Source organism: Ambystoma mexicanum, chromosome 2p (genome assembly GCF_040938575.1).
Source record: "Ambystoma mexicanum isolate Mex_15411 chromosome 2p, UKY_AmexF1_1, whole genome shotgun sequence".
NCBI lineage: Eukaryota > Metazoa > Chordata > Amphibia > Caudata > Ambystomatidae > Ambystoma > Ambystoma mexicanum.
Window position 1 is genome coordinate 1,304,747,600 of NC_090923.1, and position 22,170 is coordinate 1,304,769,769.

Here is a 22,170-nt window from a genome sequence, read left to right on the forward strand (position 1 = left end):
TTTCCAAAGGCTGTTTTTGTTCCAGTAGTCCATCACTTTTTGCAGACACTGGAGGACAAGACTAAGGATCTGCTGACAGCAGAACCAGAACATGGTCTCATTAGGTGATTGACAAGCAGTAGAGGACTCCTATTCAAAGGGGAACAAGTGTACGTCCCAGATATAACTCTCCAAAAAGAAGTATTGAGACTTTGTCACGATTCAATAGCAGCTGGTCACCGAGGAATCCTCAACACTCTCGAATTGGTTCAGAGGCATTTTTGGTGGCCTTCAGTCCGTACTGATGTACGGGATTATATTGCGTCATGCACGATATGCCTTCAGACTAAGGGCCTCATTACACGGAAGGCAGTGAGCCATGGCGCTATTAGCGCCATGGCTCATGCCGGTAAAATACCGGCACTGCCTTGGCGGAAAGGGGATTTACCGCCCCATTCCAAGGTTGGTGGGGCGGTAAATCCCCCTTCCGCCATTGCCCTTCCCCATTCCCATTTCTGCCCCATAGGGCTCTATGGGAATGGGGAAGGCGCTAATTACGGCACCGCAATTTTGCGGTGCCGTAATTAGCTCCGAGGTCCCTTAGCGGGTTGGTTTTTAACGCCTGCAAAAAGCAGGTGTTAAAGCACCAACCCGCTAAGGGACCTCGTAGTAAGGCGGTAATGGTTCACGGTCACCGTTGCCATTAACGGTGGCCGTTAACCATTACCGCCTTCCGTGTAATGAGGCCCTAAATCTCCCCGGATACCACCTACGGGAAAATTGGTCGCGACCCCGATTCCGGAGAGACCATGGCAAATAATTTCAACAGATTTTCTTGTGGATTTACCGAGATCGGAAGATTGTACCGCTATCATGGTGACCATAGATACATTGACTAAAATGGCTCATTTTATACCTTTGCCTGCAGTTCCTTCAGCGGCCCAGATGGCTCATATATTTTTGGAACGCATTTTTTCTCTACATGGCCTTCCGGATACTATTATTTCGGACAGAGGCCCACAGTATACTTCCAGATATTGGAAACAACTTTGCTCCCTTCTAGGGATATCCCGAGCTTTGAGCTCTGGGTTCCACCCGCAGACCAATGGTCAGACGGAGCGCCTCAACCAGACGTTGGAAGGTTATCTTAGGTGTTATGTCTCCTCTGCGCAGGACAATTGGAAGCGCCAACTGCCGTTGGCCGAATTTGCTTATAATAATGCGGCACATTCGGCCATCAAAGCAAGTCCTTTTTTCTGCACCTATGGCTTTCATCCTACGGTTTTCCCGGTTGCCACATCACCAGACGCACAATTCCCGGCTCTAGAGAGATTGGTGGACGCCATCCAACAAGGACACCGGACAGCTCATCTGGCTCTTCAGGAAGTCCAAACTCCCAGTAAAGCTCAAGCAGATAAGCATCGCTCTCCTACTCCCCAATTCCAGATTGGTGGACAGGTCTGGTTGGCAAGCAAATTCCTACCTAGAAGGCTTGTCCCGTCCAAACTGTCTCCCAGATATTTTGGACCATTTCCCATAGTGGCTAAACGGGGTCCTGTGGCCTATACCTTGCAGTTGCCCAGATCCTGGAACCGTATTCATCCGACTTTTCATGTCTCCCAATTGAAGCCGGACGTACGGAACCGCTTTTATCGTACAGCGGTATCCGCCTCTTCGCCAATGATGACCGATGCGGGTCCCAAATACAAGATCTCGGGTATCTGTGACTCTCTGTATCATCGTGCTGTCCTACAATACCTGGTGGACTGGAAGGGTTATTCTCCTTCTGAAAGGTCGTGGGAGCCGGCTTCGGCCGTTCATGCTTCCCGATTGGTTCGCTCCTTTCATCTTTTTCATCCTGGCAAACCTGGTTTCGCTTCTTTGGGGAAGGGGTATACTGTTACACCTAGATTTCGGCATGCCACTCTCTGGCATCGTTGGCGGTTACAGCCGCGGATACGAGTTCATACCACCAACAGGGTGCCTCAAGCCCAGAGGAGCGGTCTAGTGGCTCGTGAGAAGGACGAGAGCGAGACTCCTCCTTCCACTCCGGAAGTACAATATGAACGAGAGTTGCCAGGAGTACTACGCGTTGCTACGATTCATCACAGCTCCGCTCCGTGAGTTACTGAAACTGCAATACGCGCCTCTCATTGATTTAAATTTAGGGAAGCCTTTCTTTCTTTACTTTACTCTGCTTACATTTCCTGCAGGAGTTTCCACCATTTACCCCTATTCAGTCCGACCCAGCAGCTCCACCCGGATCAGTCTTACGGACGAAATTCTCAGCGGTCTTATTTACCTTTGGTCGATCCCGTCTCGACACTACGCTCAAACTCCCAAGACTCAACACGTGATCTCTGCATCCTTGCCTATCCAACAGGTAGGGATCTAAGCATTCAGGCTTCTGCCCCCCTTACTTCTCTTCTCACAAAACCATTCAAACACTTCCCTTCTGTTTTTCTTTAACTTACCTCAGATCGGAGCACATCCCCAGCCAACAGAGACTCTCCATAACACTCCTTGGGATTCTCCCACAGGTACTTCTCACTCATTCAAACTTGGGTAACCATAAGACGAAGGGTGCTACAGATAGTTAATTCTACCTATTCTATTCCCACAGAAGAGTCTCACCCAAGCCAATTCATTGCGACTCCATCCGGTTAAACTTCCTACTCCAGTCGTGAGGGATCTAAGCGGACCACCTACAGAACAACCTCCACAACCGGGTTTATTCCCTCTAAGAGGGTTTCCCGGAGAACCCCTTTCTGGCACCTCTGTTGGAAGGTTGGGTAAGGGGTCTCTGGTAAACTTTCACTCCTTCAGAGAAACCGAAGACAAGGTAGGACTTTTCCATTGTTGCCTGCAAAGTGCTTCTGAATTGTATTGGCAGTCGTTACATCTGCAACTTGAAGTGCGAAATAACACCATAACTACTATAGTATTTAATAAACCCACTGATAGGAATGCTCTGCTAACTTTCTCGAGTTTTCACCCAGCAAGCCTGACGAACAATTTGCCCTTCGGTCAATTCTTAAGATACAGAAGGAACTGTTCGAACATTGTAGACTTTGAAAGACAATCGGATCACTTGGCTAACAAACTAAAAAAGAGAGGATATCCGAAAAAAAAACATTAAACAGGCAAGAAAGAGAGCACGTAACATTCCACGTGATAACACGCTAGACCAGCATGCTAAACAAAAAAGCTCTGAGGACAAAATTACAGCGGTCTTCACGTTCTCACCCCTCACCAACAAACTTAAACAAGAAGTCCTAAGACTCTGGCCCATCTTAAATGTGGGGGAATCAAATCTGGCTAGCCCACGTTTCGCCATGAAAAAGAACAAGAACCTGAGGTATTCCCTCGTCAAAACCTATAGAGAAAAAAATCTGCCTCATGAGACACTTTGGAATCATGAGAAACCAACAGGACACGCATGCCCTGGGACCACGAGAACCAAAACCATAGACATCGGATGGCACCATCCATGGATACAAAAAGAAATTACCAACTGTAACACCAAAAATGTCATCTACCTGATCACTTGCCCATGTGCATTTAGATACATAGGGATGACTACCTGACCAATCAGAACAAGGTTGGCAGAACATCGCTCCTGTATACAAACAAAAATGATCACAGCACCCATGATGGAACACTACTTAGAAAGAAAGCACAGCCCCACAGATATGCAATGGACAATTCTTGAAAAGGTGAAGATCCCAACAAGAGGAGGAAATATCCACAATCTGCTCTTCAGACGGGAACAAATGTGGATATACAGATTAAGAACAGATGTGGAAGGCCTAAATGAAGCTATGTGCTGGCAATCACTTGCAACCCTTTGACCATCATGCTTATGTCATTTAGATGTAATCTGCTCACAAATTGCATGGGTGGCTTTTATTTGTATAATTTTGTATTTGTATAATTTGTTGTCTATTGGTGAATTTGTCAAACTGCAGCCCACCTTAAGAAGATGTTGTGCTATAGAGAGACCACATCTCTAAATTATTACACCTAATGTATTGGCACAACAATTGCAGTGATAATCTGTGATCCTGTGTAGCACCCATTTAGACCTACACACTGTGACCTCACTTACTACAGGGTTTTAGAATACACATGGTACCCCCTGGAGCAGCTTAGGTGAGGCTTCTAAAAATTCTAAAAAATCAAAAATGTCCAAAAATCAAAACCACACCAGGTCGTCAGCCTTTCTTAATTGCCCTTGTTAGCACCATCATCTTTTCCGTTATGCGAGAGCCTTGCCCGAATTTTGTCATAATCTGGCTATCCTCTCAAGAGATTTGTTTATAAAATTGCTTGTTCAGGACACCCTGACACTTTTGGTTTCCCATCTACCCTGAGGGTAGAAATGGCCCCCTATGTCCATTACAGACAGGATTGCGGTCTCCCTTCAGCACCACACTAACATGGCCCTTCTTGGATGTTTACTTTGGTCATCATGGAGACAATCACGTGACGACAGACGTCAAAAAACGCAATATACGTATACTCAAGATGCAGTTCTGTGCATCGACGTCGGATTCGAATCACAAGGGGCACCTCTTATCTAGCAGGAGGTAAGCAATACCGAATGCAGAACTTCCCGCATTGTGCTCGAGCTTGCTCGGTTATTTCCCTTCATAATAAACTACGCATACTATGCTCACTTAGACGCTTACAGGTGCACTCCTGCATCGCGCTTTGGGCTGCTCATGTCTATAATTTGACTTAGACCTGGGGCTGCACACATACGTTCCGTAGAGCCCCCATCCTGCACACCCATTAGAATGTGCAGAACCTTTTACATAAGTTTATAAAATGTTAAAATGTTAAAATGACTGTTGCATAATACCATGCTGGGAAAAAGCCTTGGTATTATGTAGGCTCCTAACACATGGATAGTGACGTAGTGGGTTGCTGGCTGATAGTGTGGGGTTGCCCACTGGGCCGATGTGCATCCCAGGCCAAACTCCCCAGGAGTTGACCTGTCAACCGAAGAAGCTAGTTTTTAATGATTTTCGTTGTGTAAAAAATTGTAAAAAAGTTTGTAAAAAAAAGTTTTTGGATGTATACAGGGTTATACTTTGAGTCCCTATTCACCTCACTCAATTGTTAAAACACATATTTTTCTTGTAGGTGAGCAAGGAATGTGCGATCTTTTTGGATCTGTGACACTGTAAATCACTATACTAGTTCAGATCAAGGACCTTGACGTATGGGATTTGTCTCATCAGTGATGGGTAGAATGCACACATGATGACCTCTTATGGTTGTGAGGTTATCTGCGGGATATGTCTTTAACGGCACTCTCCCTCTCTCCTTCCTCTCCCTCCCATACCCTGCCCCCTACCATACAGGGCAGCCTCCTATTGGAATACAAGAGATTCATTATTACCAGCGGAAGAAATTAGACCACACACTAACTGGTGTTGGTCCTTAGCCCTGAAGAAAGTGGTCTTAATAATCCCAATACCACTGAAACCGGTCGGCTTTTATGTGACCTGATTGGCAAAATTAAGGATCAGAGATATCCCCGACTCAGGCCACACTGTAATCCCAACACCAAAAGGGATTGTGTATTTGAAAAGCCTAGGAACGGAGCTTACACGAAGGAATATATCTCCGGACCACACAAAAAATAGGAGTAGTCTTCGACTATCTTTGGTCCAACACTCCAAATAACACATTTTTTAACAAATACTACTTGTGTAATAAACTCATGAGTTCTGCCTCTCGATTTATATAATCCTATTTTCATCTGAGAGACATTAGATCAACACCTCTATTCTTAAAGGGTTGCATTCCAAAAATCAAAATAAATATTAATGTTTATTTGGGAAACAACATACAATGTGTGAAATCTTGAAGGATAAAACAAATCAGAAATTCAACGGTGTGGATTTAATCCTCAAAATAAGAAGTAACACCTGAATAGAATTGACTCAAATCAAACTGTGATACAATACGAGGGAAGATTTGAGTTCCAGATCCCCAAACTAGGTTCTATTATTGTGGATACCTAAACATAAAGAGAAACATTCTGTAAAATGTACATAGAGATATGGATGGAGAACGATAAAGACATAGATGTAGATTCATCTCTATATATATAAATAGAGAGTGAGCATTATACATAGACAACTAAGTATGAATGAGTTTATGGCTGCCCATCCTTGAGATAGCCATACAGAATAGTTAGAGGAAAAGGGAACAAATGTGAAGCAATGTCAGTGTACACAGAGAAACAATAAGATAGATGAATATAAATGTGAGTATGGCCTTTGGTACAAATGGACTTTGGTAGACTGATATAGACATAAGTATGCATATGATGCAAAGGCGCATAGAGATTTAGGTACACGTATGGATTCATATACGTCTGTTAACATCAATAGCGATGTACATAGATTATATTTATGTAGCACTATGTAACTTTATATAGAAACATGCAAATACAGATGTACAATGACAGACAGAGAGATGGCTACAGCTTGATATACAAATGCATGGATATTGATGGAGTTGGGTGAATATATAGAGATGGACACGTATGGATTGAAAACACTGCATTTAAAAACAAATCTTATTTTTTAACTGTACAGGTATTGAGAATATGTTGGTCAGTCAGTCTGTACAAATTGAATGCCTTCAAGTCTTTGTAATGTGACAGAGAAGTAATGGTCTTCAAACTTTACAATTAAATGCATCTTGGTTGCATGATAAAATCCACACATTTTCAGCATATTTGCTCTGTGTTTTACAAGGCCAGACCATAATGCACAATTGCTATCAACCACACAAAGTTATTTTTTTTTAATTTTCCTGTCACTCCATGTGCCGAGTGCAAGATAAATCATAATGTGATCATGGTGCATGACATCATATTGACTACAGTTGCTATGGAGATTTGGAATGCAGGATTTTCCATCTTATTCCATTGCAGAATCTCCATCTGCAACACAATTGTAATGGCCCCTATTCTAATTAATAGTCACATATTTAAGCAATATGACCCGAGTGGTGGGGGCATTACTGACTCAAGTAATGTCCCAGGGCCCATGGTTATAGGCCCAAGCAAAGCGAGGGCCTTAACGAAGGCCCCGGGGCATTACCTGAGTCAGTAATGCCCCCGCCGCTCGGGTCATATTGCTACTAGTACCCCAGCCCGCATTATATGCGTGACCGGGGCACTAAAAGCATTTTATTTTGTCCCGAAAAGCCGCAGCGTTTCGGGACCGAAAACAAAAAAAAAACAACCAAGCAAATGGCAAATGGCCGCCGGGAAAGGGAAAACGGGAGTCTGTTTTCTCTTTCCATGGCGGCCTTCGGGAGCGGAGGCGCTGGGAACACAAGTGTTCCCAGCGCCTCCGCTCCCGAAAAAAAAAGAAGCAGAAGGTAAGTGGGGTTGGGAGGGCAGGAGGGAGGGGAAGGGGGTAGAGAAAAAATAAATAAAGAAAGAAAAAGAACATACCTGCCTCCCCCGCAGAGGACGATGGAAGCCTCCAGCTGTGTGGAGGCGTGGAGTCTCAACACTGCTGGAGGCTGCCATCGTCCCCCACCAGGGACGCAGGAGCAAGAAGGTAAGTGGGGTGGGGTAGGGAGGAGGGAGGGAAGGGAAAAAAAAAAGTTTACCCGAGTCCCCAGCGGGGGGCGAAGGCAGCCTCTCAGCCGTGGGGAGGCTCGGAGCCAGGATGGCCCCACTTCGAGCCTCCTCATTGGCTGAGGGGCTGCCACACCCTCCCCCCCCCCCCGAGGACAAGGCCGCTGGAATCCCGGCTGAGAATCGAAGGATTCTCGGCCGGGTAAGGACCCAGCGAGAGCCAATCAGAATGCGTGTTGCATTCTGCTTGACTCTCACTGGGTATTAATTATGGATATGTAATGAAATGTCAGTTACTGATACTTACTCTGTTGTTGTAAGCACTATTTTGAAATTCCTAAAAACAAATTTAATATCACATCTGGCACCTGTCTTATTTTAAAGATAAAAAAATGTTTAATGCATTCCTTTCCATGATTGTTCCTTTTCTCATAATGAACATTTGACTATGACCTTAGTACAATTTTGAAAAAAAATAATAAACATATGTATATTGAATTTTAATAATCAAAAAAGACTTTTCCGTGATTTTTCAAAAAGGGGACTGTGATGCTGGAAATGCATCGGAGTTGCAGGGTCTCCGTATCCTTGTCCTTTACTGCTTTTTATCGTGTGTTCTGTCGTGTTTTCCACGCAGGAGTTCATGTGGGACTCCTGTCGGTGCAGCTCTCTCTCTTTTGGTTTTGTGAACAGACCCATGGGATACCCTTATGGCACCCATGGGTAGGGGTGCAACCCTGTGCCCCTAGTGTATGTTTTTGGGCACCTGTGTGTGACCCACAGAGCAGGGTACGGGCCGTGCTGAAACTAATGGTGCCCTGAGCGTCCTTCATTTTGGGATGCCCAGGCCCTGTCATTGGAATCGGTAGATTCCGGATGGAGACAAAATGGCCCCCAGGGCCTCTTGCCTTCCATCACCTGTTACCTTGATCTTCCCGAAGTCCCGGGAAGCCCTGCCTCTGTCCCTTCCCCCTGACTGACTGTTGGGTGGAAGTTCCATATATGGTAGTGTGGGGAAGTGCCGACCAGACTGGCTGGAGCCTTCTCATCGACCGTATGTTGTGGGTACGCCTGTGGGTGGGACCTGGGTGAATGGAGTGTGTGGTGAATATACATTCTATGTTGTAGCTCTCTAGTATCTGGTGGTTGACACAATGGTTGAGACAGCCCTGCCCGAAACCGGTATGAATGCAGCTTGGAGTGTTGAATGGCTCGGTACTTGTCCAAATACACATAACTTGTTGTGAGTGTCTGGAGAGAAGTGAATGGCCTGAATGCCCCGTGTGCCTGATTGGCTGCCTGCCTGCATGAATGACCGTAGTCGTGATTGGATGCTTGAGTGTGACCCAGCGGAATGAATGGGAGATCAACAGTATATCTGGGGACCTCTCACTGCTAGGAATCGTGTTCAGAAGCTGAAGTCCACTACGACGAGTAACTGGAGTAACTGAAGCTTGATCTTGAAACCCTGCTGGATGAGAAGAATTTCTGTTGCTCTCCTTCACAATCTGAAAGCTGCTGTGCTTCAAGAACTGACCCAGAGAGGACCTGGTAAGGCACCCTCTTCCCGAGCTACGAAGGACCATCGTGCACAGCTGATCTTAGCCTAAGCTCCCTGGTAGACAGACCTTCGACAGGTGCTGCCGACCCGATACGGGGATTGCCGCGGAAGTCCAAGGAGAAGCGCCCGGACTGTTGTCCGCCACTGTCAACGACCGCCGTCGACAACTGGAGCCGGCGTGCTCCCGTTGCCTAAGAACTTAATTGATTCAAGGATGATCTCGTCCGCATCGTCGCTGCTGTATCCTGCTGGAGAAGACCTGACCGTCGACGCGCCGAGGAGCATCTACCGGTGGGTTTCCCGCCACTCAAAGACCACAGAGACACCGACGACTCAACGCCCTTGCTTGGCCACAGTTCTTCAACTCTTTGCGGTCCAGAACTATCAACACCGAGGAGCCCCGCACGCCTCTTCCTTGCAGGATGTTTACGCTTCCCTGTCAACGAGCACCACTTGGAACGACGCGGCCACTTCACCGTCGTAGCTCTGGTCTCCGTCGTACGTTCGACGACCCGTGACTCCTGCCTGAAAGGGAGGACACTCAAGAAGGGCTGTCGATTCTCTGACACGGAACGCTACAACGCCAGGGTACTTTGGGGTTGCAGAACTATTGGAAAGTCTAGTGTGAACAATATATGAACTGGGCTTGTATCTTTCTTGTACAGGTTGCCCAGGTGGGGGGATCTCCACACAGAACTGTGTCTAGTAGTACGGGGACAGTATTCTGCCAATTGCTCAACCATCTTGCTTTCCTTCCTCTATCTACTGCTAGTTTCCTCTTTATTCTGATCTGTGTGTCATTCTGACTGTATGCACTTTAATGAGATCTAATAACGTCAGTGGTACCACTTTAGAAACTGTATATATTTACCATTGATGATTTTCAGAGTATAAAGTGAGTTATCGTGATATTGTATATACCTTTGAACATTAATTATATAAAGACTGTGTTGTAACCGATACAGTGTGTGGACATTCCTTTGTGGGTGCTTGGGGACTACACTGTACTTAAGAACCAGCTCGCATCACCTCCCAAGAAGCTAGGCCTTGATTGCTCGACCACAACTACCAATAATAGAGAATCTTGGCTGGGGTCTCTGTGCCTCGCCTCTACCATATAGAGAGCAGAAGTGCAGACCCCCCCGGTCTTTACAGGCACACGCTTAAAATAATCACGTTCTCATTTTTTGTTATAATATCAATGTTACTCACCACCGCACTGTCCGGCTCGCTGGGAAGTGGACCTCGAGTTGACCAGATGGAAGGAGGTAGAACAGCAATCCCTCGGGACTCCACTTGTGAACCAGGGTTCGCCCAGAACCTAGGCCTCCTCAACTTGAGGGAACTCTTTTTTATAATACGCCCCTTTGCTGGTAGGTGTGGACAGGCAGAGGAGTAAATCACACAAAAGAGCAGGGAACACACGCACCACCAAACCAAGGCTGTAAGAAAGAACAATCAACAGGTTAATGTAAGCGGAATAAAGAACAAGTATACTTTGTTCCCAGATAATCCCCAGTAATTCCTTGGTGTTTGGTGGGTAGGGCGTATGGACAATGGACCTAGGGAAAATCAAGGGTAAGAATGAATCCCCTTAATCCTGGGGTACAATAGCAGTAATAGGGCAAAGAAACTAGCTTACCACAGCGGGGATGGAGCTGAGTCCTGCAAAGGTGCAATAGTCCGAAAGGCAACGGCATGGAGAAAACAACAAACAGGGAGGTTAGTACAGGTAAGTAAGTAACCCGGATGGCACGAGGGTCGCACTAGTTCCGGGTTGGTGCACAAGACCTGCAGAGCGTTGGGGAGTGCACGCAATGGTTTTGTTGACATCCGATAATACCCTTCGTGATGGTCAGAAAGATCTGTATCTTGATGTATGGTAAGTTATTGTATACGGCCCTGGATGGTGGTGAACAAAGGAAACCAGGAGTGCGTGAACCCCCGATACTGAAGAGTTTCTTGATGTATATGGCAATGGATGCACAAGACCTGCAGAGCAAGGGTCCTGCCGCCCCCTAGGTGTAACAATCAATCAATAATATTGAGGCAAAAAAATAAAGAAAAGGTCATGTTAAACACATTTATTATTAGATATCGACTAAGATTACATCATAAACAATAATTAAATCAAAAGAAATTCTAAAATATTTAGATTTCAAGTATTTAACAATAATATTATTTGTGTGATCAATACAGTTTCCAAAGATTATAGATATAAATGAAACTTGCTTTGGATAAAATTGTAAAGACCACAACACATCATTTGAATCTTGAAGTCAATCTTTCCACAAGTTCAGGTTTTGGAGGACAAGCCACATTAGCAATGTTCTGTGGTATAGACTGCGCCCTGGAAACATAATCTAGTGCCAGTGTGTGTATTTGCATGGCCAGCAAAGTCAATGTCAGATCTTTAACAAAGTAAAATTCCATCTGCTGTAATATTGGCGTTGTCACCCATTGTTTTGTAAACGCAATGGTGTAAAGAAGCATCACGAAAGTGCCTGCAGTTTTAGCTTGTTCCCTACCAATGTTCTCATTGTGTGCAAGTACAGCCAGTCTTGTTCTGGCCTCCAAACCATATATGCTAAAATGCAACCCTTTAGGCTTGTACTTTAGGCACATATTAGGGAACACACCCAAATCTCCACTGTGGCTAAATCTGTGAAGGCCTTCAGGTCTCTGGTAAGCGTTTTGTCGCACACAATCTTCTCGAGTGCGGTGTGAGGAGGGGAGCTGGGCAACAACCACTTTTTCTTATGCTCCTGCGCCTTATGCAAAGGTCTATGTACACATTTGTGAAAATGCTCGTTTTATGCCAGCTCTAGAAAGTGTGCTGCAGCCTTCCCCTCATTAAAGTCTATTCTACATACATTTCTTGAGAATGTGTGTTCTGAGCTGTGGTTCTGTTTCACTCATGCCCATCTTTCACTATTCCATGACACCATTAAATGTATTGAAGGTGACAATCGCTGTACTGTTGAGACCACAGGCCCCTTGGATGATATCATTGAGAAGTTACAACCCAGAAGGGATGACAATTGTACTCCCTTGATAAGTAGGAAAATGCTATAATCTACAGAGGAAGTAGGCAGGCTAAGCAAAGTGGGATTGCTTCAAGTTTCTCATTCTTTTTTTACACCTGCATTCAGTTTCTTAATTCCTGGGGTGCACATACAGATGAGTTCAAACATATGAAGTGCCTTATGCTGAAGCGTGTTCTATCTATGGATGAAATTGAACAAGTTGTCAGCTTTATGTCTAGGAAGAGCCCATTTGTGTAAATGAATACATGTTCCCTTTTTGATGTGGCGATCTACCTTAATAGATATATTTCCAGCAAACTAGGACAGTGGAACAATCTGGAATGTCCATCCCCTGTATGGTGCAATTGGGGAGATGTTTTATCACATTCCAGAGAAATGTTTGTGCCCCATGAAAAGCTTAAACTTTTAGCCAAGCTAACATTCACTCTTTCAGGTTCAAATGTCAAAGCTGCGCCTGCATTTTCTACAATGTAATTATTGCAGACCCCAGAGCAGGCACATATGAATGTTGAAACAGTTAAAGCAATCCTAACTGTTAAAACAAATGTCCACTTGTCATGTGCAGAATTTACTGACAAGCTCTCTAAGACGAAAGATATCCTCGGAAAGATGTGTACTTCTGAGAAGCACCACAAATAATTGGGAGGCCTTTGCAGTACCTTTCTGGACAGATGTATACGTTTTGGCCGTGGCACAATTGTTTGCGGCCAAATTGACTATGGTCAATTAGGCCATGAAGGCCGTTTTGCAACGGCCGAAACCGCCCTATTTAAAACTACCCACCCAACCACACCCACCCCCTACTTAACCCCTACAACACCCCCCTACTTACCTTTACGCCGTCCATGCATGCTGTGACCCTGCAGCATCAAATCTGTCCCTCATACGCAAGTCGGATCCGACGCGTCAGGGTCTGTTTTTTTTGTCCCCCACCTCCAGACCTCCGGAAGTGGGGGACACACCTGCTACCCCCAAAGGCAATCACTACTGAACATGGGGAACGGGGGACACCCCCGAAACCCCTGCTCCCCATGTTTGTAGTGATTACCCAAATTGGTTGTTTCCAAACCACCAAATGGTACTTCCCGAATTCGGCCAATTGTACCATATGATCAATTAGAAACGACCAATTTCGGTAATGCCGTCTGGGCACTGGAGACTTGGCATGCTCTATTTCTCTTCCATTCATGATTCTGAAGATTTAAAACCTCTTATTATAACATAAAGTTCTAAAGCGTTGTTAATTGAGTAGTTCATTTTCTTTAAACTCAAATTGTTAACATGTAGAACCTTCATAATATGTGGTGAACGAAGTATGGTCTGTGCGCATCCGGTTTCTTGGGGGTGGGAGGTGATGATATGTTAAAATGGGCAGGTTCTACAACGCGGGGGCCATTATTCTTCCAGGGGCAGTATCCACAGGGGAGCAGCTTCTTGTTCCACTGTATTTATGTTTAAAAAGTTATTTTATTTGTGTTGTACCTCTGTGTTCTGGCTGGGTGTGATGTCTGATATGACACAGAATGCATCATGTGCTTTGAGTGGAATGCTTAGTTCTGTTGCTTGTTGGGTGCATGGAATTCTAGCAACCGCTCACTTGGTCATATCTTGATCAGATCTGTTTTGACCATAAAAATGTCCTTGTTCATCCTCATGGAAGTTTATTGTGGGATGCTACTTGACACTGTTGTGATAGTTCAAGGAAATTGTGACCGCCACTTTCAGAATATAATAAACCATTCAAAATGTGTTTAACAAGGGCAATTATTACACTTAATTTTCATTTTTTTCTTCATTGTATTGATTTTTTTATAGCGCTCTTCAACAAAACTGCTGTACATCAGATTTCAACAACAGTACAATAAAAATGAACAGACAATCCGATAAATAAACCAGAGGGAGGGAGGGGAAAGAACAGGATCAATTAGTTACAAGGAGAGACAGGCGATAAGCTATTTGTCTGAAAAGTACAGAGTGGAAGAAGAGCAAACAGAAAGAGGAAGATAGTTCCAATGTGTATGTGCCAAAAGAGTAAAAGAACGGAAACGAGAAGATGCACATGGAGGTTTAAAAACTTTGAGAAGAAACTGATTCTGAGATCGGATAGACAGTGCTGGAGGATAAAATGAAACCAGCTAGGAAAGATATGGAGGAGCAACACCATGAGTACACTTGAAAACAATTGAGAGAAAATGATAGAGGAGACAAGATTCAGAAGAGAGGAGCGATATCGAGAATAAAGATGGAGACATAGAAACACAAGGAGACAGGGAAAAAAGAAGGCAGTGTCACCCGCCTTGCAAAGGGCTGACTCACCCGCCAAGCCTCCTGCATATTGTCTGTCATCTGTGTAGCTTGTTTTAGAATTAGGCATTAATGGCCGCAGTTGGGCGGGCTTATCTGACTGGCAACGGCCTGCTTAGGAAGAATTCTGGCTGAGTAGCCTTCCCCTTCTGGCCATTACTGCTATTTAGAACATTTTATGAAATCCAGGCAGCTAATGAACTTTTTTTCTCATGGTAAACATGAAAACGCCCACTGAATTGTCCTCCCCCCCCACCCACCAAAACACCTGACGCCCTGGAAAATCATAACGGAAACTCATAGGTGTACCCCCTTTCTAGTTAAATGGTGGCAGGCGGAGGAGTCATGGATGGCGCGACTACAGGTTAGTGGTGTGAGGTGGGGGGAAGCGGATGGCAAGAGAGCAAAGTATGAAAGGAGCAGGGTGCCTGACGAGCTGTGGGGATGTCGCAAAGAGCAAGCAACTTTGACAAGATGAAGGACTGAACGACCAATATGCACGCTTGGATCGGCTGCAAACATATGCATTCCTGGCCATCGGATTGGCTGGATCCTCTCCCAAAAGTGCTAATCATTGTTTACATGTTTGTGTTTTTGTATTGCCTTCTGGTGCACCGATTGATGTTATGCGCATCTTATGGAAACACATATTGGCAAAGGCAAGAGTATTGGCTTCTAAATAGGCATTGGGCACCCATTTGCAACTTTGCAAGACATTTCGCTGCCACTGTCATCATATGCTTACATACTTAACCCATTTGCCAGCTTTTGCCTTCTTGCGCAGTAACAGGTTTGTGAAGTATGGCTGGGGCTCTACGTTGCATTTATTCGGGGTAGTGTCAGCTGAGGTCTGTTAGGGTGGGTTGCTCATTGGGTGCGTGGGTGAGTTAGGGACACTGGAAAGGCTACTGGGTTGATATAGAGTAATTGAATGAGATTTTATGGGTGAACCTGCGTGGTTTGGGACTTGTTGCTGGGAAGAGCTAGGCTGGATAAGTTGGGGTGAGGGACGCAGGGATGTCATTTCACCAAAATGCCAGGGGTAGCGGAAGTGACACCACACGACTCTTGACGTCTGATGACATCACGGGAAGTGTTGTCATTTGACCCCACCCCAAAGTGACATCACGGGAAGCGATGGAACATGACCTTTCACCCCTTGACAAAACAGGAAGTGGCATCACTTAGCATTGTTTCTAAGTACACTACGAAAAATATGGTTACGATATCACTGTAAAGTGATATACATTTATACAAGAATGGTTCACCATATGTATCATTAATATCAGCACGTATAGGCCCATATTACAAAATTACTGTGAATGCAAGCAGACGTCCAAGGCCAAACGATAATGTTGTGTTATTATATAGCACTTACGCTTAAGCGCTTCATATAGAACACATATACATACGATATTACCCAACCCGTGTTGCTACTCATTTATCAACTTCCGCAAGTTTACCTTGCCGGGAGTCAAACCTGCAACCTGCAGTTCACACACACATTGCAGCAGCGAGCGCTCAAACCACTGAGCTATCTTAAGGGAAATAGCTATCAGAAAATCAGCCACTCCAGAAACAAAGATACACATGCTGCTGCCATAGCCTAGGAGCCTCAATTTATTTACTTTTAAAAATAGGGCGTAGCAAGGGAGACCACAGGGGTAGCACGGGAGACCTCAGGGGTCGCAGGTGGGAGACCTCAGGGGTCGCATGTGCGACCCCTAGTGACCCCTAAATGACATCTCTGGAGGGACGGTTGCTGTGGTAAGCATGGGCTGGCTGGGGTGAGTTTGGGTGTGGGGGCTGCTGGGTTGACAGATGGTGGAGCAGTTGCTGAGTTGAGCTGGTGTGTAATCCTGAATGCATAATATATTCACAAACATCGAGAGGCGCACATTGATCGAGTGGGCCTTAAGTGAATTTGTAAAGTGGTGGAGGTTACATATTTGTCCAGAATCGCTGTGAGCAAGCACTCTAAGGGCCCCATTCAGGAAATGTATTGCACGGAAAATAGTGCCTTTGCGTGCCAAACAGCGCGCAAAACCCCTTTCGTCGATACATGGAATCGACTGTGCAGGACTTTCCAGGGACTTGCGCGGACTTTGCGCAGACCCGGCACATCTCTGTGAGTGGACCATCGCCTTGCTCGAGGCTCAGTGTAGAGTGTGGTCCGGGCCTACGCAGAGGCCGAAATAGGAAAGGGCACATTCAGAATGAGGGAGAGCACAGCAAAATATGGGCGTGCTGAGGGACGGTCCTCAGCCAAGCAAGTGTACACCCATTCCTACGCAAACCCAAACAAATTCATGGATGTCAATGTGCAACCTCGTGTTGGGAACAGGTAAGCGCAAACCCTGTGATCCATATGCCACATGATAGCAGACGTAAACTTCAATGCGCATAGAAAACAATGCGTATAAAGCACATAATGCACACCTAACTAACGTCTACAGCCACCATGAACCCAGCAATAGCAGGAGCTATCGTGCACAGACACCGCAGGAGGAGGAGGATGGCCATGGCCTGGATCTTCACAACACGATTAGAAAAACAAAAAGCAACAATCGCCAAGGCTATTATGTCACACTTCCAACATCTAGTTATACAAAACCGGTACCAAAGGATTACCTATTTCTTACAAAAAACCTGTTTTTTATTTTGTACCAGGATAACACATATTTTTCTTTAAAAACGGTTCATTTATAGACATTCCTTAGCCTACAAGGGCCTTCATACAATGGTTAAATAATCAAAAAACACATCCTTTACCGACACAATCAGAACCAATGTTTACAGTTACAATCTATGAACCCCATAGATCCTTCTTATCACTGTACAGTTTCAGACCCTGGTATTCTCCAGGCTCCTTTCTGAGTTTCATTTTTCTTTGTATTTATCCTGCCCTAACTTTTGCAGTGTTGATGGTTGCTGATCTAAAGCCGACACAGTGTATTTCAGCTGTCTCTTCAAACAACTGCAGTGTCACAATTATGCAGCCTTCATCAGGACACAAAATAAGTGCTAGAGTGCACAGAAAATGTGTATTCTGTCTTAGAAGTAGTAGCCCAACGAATCTCTCAAGGGGACAGGATCCCGTGTTAAAGCGCAGTCCATTGTATGGGTGTACTCATAGGTGAGCTTAGGATTGCTGGCCACGTCAAAGGATTATTATTGCCCAGTGTTCAGGCATAGGATTCACACACAAGCTGTTCTAGAATATGGCCCACAGCTCCCAGTCAGTGTGCTAGATGCGGAACAGGGTGCATCCCGTGTAACTGTTACTCAGAGCTCTAGTGAAGCGTTGGACCCGGTCACTAAGCCAGGATAACCCTTCAGTACCGGTTTTGTATAACTAGATGTTGGGAGTGTGACTTAACAACCGTGGCAATTGTTGCTTTTGTTTTGCTAATACTTTACCTGGATGACCAAGGCTTACCAGGAACCCTTAATTTAAAAAACTCTTCACAACACCAACCATGATGTTTGAGATGCTAAATGACCAGACATGTGCTAGTTACAGGTGTCCCCCCATGTAATTCTAGACCTCGTCAGGGAGTGGGAAGATGGCTTAACATCACCCACCATCTGCTCCCAGGCCTTTACCTCCCCTAGAAAAAGTGCTGACTGCACTCCATTTCATAGCAACTGGGTCCTTCCAGCGAATCACCACAATCGTTGGTGGCATATCGCAAGACACACACTACCGCTGTCTACACCAGGTATTGTCATGCATAACAGCACATGCTTGTTTGCATAGGCACATATATATGCCCCGAACACTGGTGGAAAGGCAGACAGTAATTCAGGAATTCTGTGCAGTAGCACAATTTCCCTGTGTAGTAGGTGCAATTGACTGCACACATGTTGCGCTACGCCCCCCTGATTGACAGAACACATCTACTGGATTCGAAAGCACTGGCACTCTATTAATGTGCAGGTAGTGAGTGATGTCAATGGGATCAACATGGAAGTGTATGCCAATTTTTCGGGCAGCACGCATGATAGCTACATCTTCTGCCAGTCACCACTGCACCGGGTCCTGGCATCTGGAAAATATGGCAATACATTGCTCATCGATGAGTATGAACGGTCATGCACATGCATGCACGTGACACACAGAACAACAGACCCTGACAATAAACGACAATGACAACCATGTACACATTTACAGGGTAAAGTGCCTAACCCGCTGTCAACATTCATGATGACACCAATCCGGAATCCCACAACACCAGCTGAGGTGAGATACAATACAGCACCTGTAGCCACTAGGGGCATATCGCAGTGCACATTCAGAGTGCTGAAGTAACGGTTCCACTCCCTTGACCTCTCTGGTGGGGTGTTTCTATATGCGCCACCAGTAGTATTACAATCATAGTGGAATGTGTACTGCACAATGTTGCCACACAGCATGGCGTACCAGTGGAAATGTACCCACAGGCACCACCCTTGCGCTTGGTAGGCCAAAGGGCATGTGGAGAGGCTGCACACACCCAGCTGGTGCAATCATACTTCACATAAATAACATCCCCTGTGGAGCACACACAGTGAAGACACATCCAAGGTGCCATTCAATGTTGAATTGGGGTCCATCCTCCATGGCCATAACAACACCCTGAGAATGTGTCTCTGCGAGAGCCAAATTATGTGTGTCCATTAGACATGATACAATATGGACAGAGCGCTAGATAAGGCTTGTAAGTGCGAGTATTCCACTCCCCCTTTGCAAAGTTGGGAGTAAAATTATTTTGGAGGCATACAAAATATAAGTACAAAACACAAATGTGAGGAATACATAAAAAGTAAAATTATGACGGAACAGAAAAAAGCATCAACTTGGCAAGATTCAATTCTTTGCACCTAGTCATTCATGGTCATCAAAAGCTACATGTTTACTTATTCCAATCAGCCAGTCAAAATACTATATTGCACCTGTGTGACTATGTGCACTACAGGCCGAAACCTATCCATGTAGCTGTGAGTGTAAAAGCAGGGGTGCAAGATTCCACATGTCTCATACATACTGTGAATAGGGAGCATTTGAACTCCATCTTTAAATTTCAACAGAGGATGAGCCAATTTTTAAGTGAGCAAAAGTGGCAAATACACCCCTAATCTGTATGGCCGTGCACAAATCACAAACACAGTCATAGCAACGTGAACCAACAGCATCCATGTAGTAAACCCAAAAGCACACAGCACAAACAACAAAGTTCCCAACCACTGTCACATGCACAACAACTACTCTGCACGTAGACACCAAACTACACATATGAGACCACAAGTAGGAAGGCATACTACAAAATGGAAGTTATCAATAAGACATGTGAGGAGTGCCCTGGACCCATGATGCTCGTTCCACCACAATAAACAGGTTAAGTGTCCAACCCATTCCCTGGCACTAACTATGCTCCCAATACACAGTCACTTCAAAGCAGTCAATCAGATTCCGAAAATGCAAGTGCACTGCAATAAATATGGACATCTCACCTCACACCTTATCCCTTGTGAGTCTGCACCAGCCAGACCCTGGAATGCATGGATGCCCCCCTCTGTAGGCCTGGAAACCACCAAACCCTGATGCTTTGTCCTGTACACGCATACAGCAACAACTTCCCCTACAATCGCAGCAACCATCTTCCCCTGCAGAATGCCTCTGTAGAGAAATACAACACAATGTAAGGGCAGGCAACACATCAATGCACCCAATTACACAACAAAATGTGCAACCCTGAGTGACATGTAACAAATGCAAACAAGAACTCACCAGCCTCCCATCACCATGTGTCCCTGCACCCATGTAGCCAGATCCACCCAGCTCATGGCAATGCAATATGAAGACCCCAAACAGTGAAACCTTACCCACCCAGAACACCTACACTGCCTGCCTCCCCCCACCCCCCAAGTGACATGCAGGGGACACGTAACACTTCTTACCAATTATCATGGTGATGGGACATTGTGAACACTGTGTTCCGTATGTGATCAGTATGACAGTGAGAGGGCTCCCAAAAAGAGACCACTGAGAGGTTAGAAACACAGGATCACCTTGGAAGTACTCCCAATGCCATAATATGGCCTACCATGATTAACATGGTGGTGGGACAGTGCAGTAAGTAGTGGCAGGGTAGCCAGTGATGTAAAGTCCAAGATGATATGATGGAGAAATATCACCAATTGCACAGAAGGCAGGTTCTGGCAGAAGGCAGCTCTTCACAAAGGCTGCTGTCATACTGGAAGGCTGGGCACCAAGGCAACTGGCATGAAAGAGACAAACAGAAATGAAAAAGGAATGAGACACAGAGGCCAAGGACACTGCCACACAAAAGGGAGCAGGCAACAGGAAAGCGGAAGGGAAGGCAGATATCACTGGGACTGGTTTGAATTGGGTCCAATGTGCTTTGAACTGAAGGGAGCGTTGAGATGCACTCAGCAGCTGTCAACAGGCCCCAACATATCTGCTGGTGTACCGTGCACTGTAAATGTTCACCATGGCAAACAACAACCCCAGGCCAATGGTGTGTGCCTGGTGTCTCTGGTGAACACGGCATCACACAAATGGCCAGCAAATGCCGTTCTGTGTGTGGAATTGTCTTGGGACAGCACCCCCAAAAGGGGAAGAAGGGCCAAGATTGGACTGTCTGCGTGGGTAGACATGGCTATTAAAAAACATTCAATGGGATGCCATGTGTCAGGCAAGACACATGTGAAAAGTGCAAGGAAACACTCCCCATCACTACCATCACCATGTGTCACAGCACACAAACAGTCCGGCCGGCCCCCCTCATGACAACTCACCAACAAAGGGTCTACAGCGACAGCCTCCCTCACAACTATGAGCCTGGCTACCAGTGCCACCCTGATTGTCTTGACAAAGCAGCTTGCATAGACGCACCAGCCTACCATCAGCATGTGTCACATGCACCCATGAAGCTGGACCCGCTCACCTCAATACAAGTAAAAGAAAAACAACCCCACACAGTGCAGACCCCCTGCCACCAACCACAACAGAAGTACCACCCTGAGTGCCCTTCACTTACCTGCACAGGGTACCCCCCGGGCTTGCATCCACAGCATCACACCGGAAAAAATAGTTTGAAATCGCAAAGACATGCACTGCATCAACATAAAGATACTGGACATCCATGACAACTTCTGTATGGAACAAGAAAATAGGCGTGGACCATCCACTGTCGAAGGGTGACATAGTGCAAGAGGGAGGCAGGACACGGAGTGACAATTGCCTAGCAGTGGAGTGGAGGGAGAGAGAGAGTGAAAGAGAGAGAGAGTCGAAAAGCATTGCAAGGAGGAGACTGGCTGGGGGGGAGATGAGGATGGATATGTCTGACATCAGAGTGGGTGAGGGCAGGGAGAAGTTGTCCAAGAGAAGTAGAGAGAGACATGAACACTTTTGCAAGAAGCAGCCTGGTCAGAGAGCCTGGAAGGAACATAGATGGAAAAGTACCACATGTAGAGGGCCATGAAGGACAAAAGTAGGTGACGGAGAAAGCCAGAGTGACAAGAATTGGCACCTATCAAAGACAAATCAGCAGCTCTACATTAAAGAAGCTTCAGGCAACACCCACTATGGCATGTAAAGCAGAAAAAGACCCATGTATGCTACATCCCTGCAAAGAATTGCCTACAACCACACACCCATACCG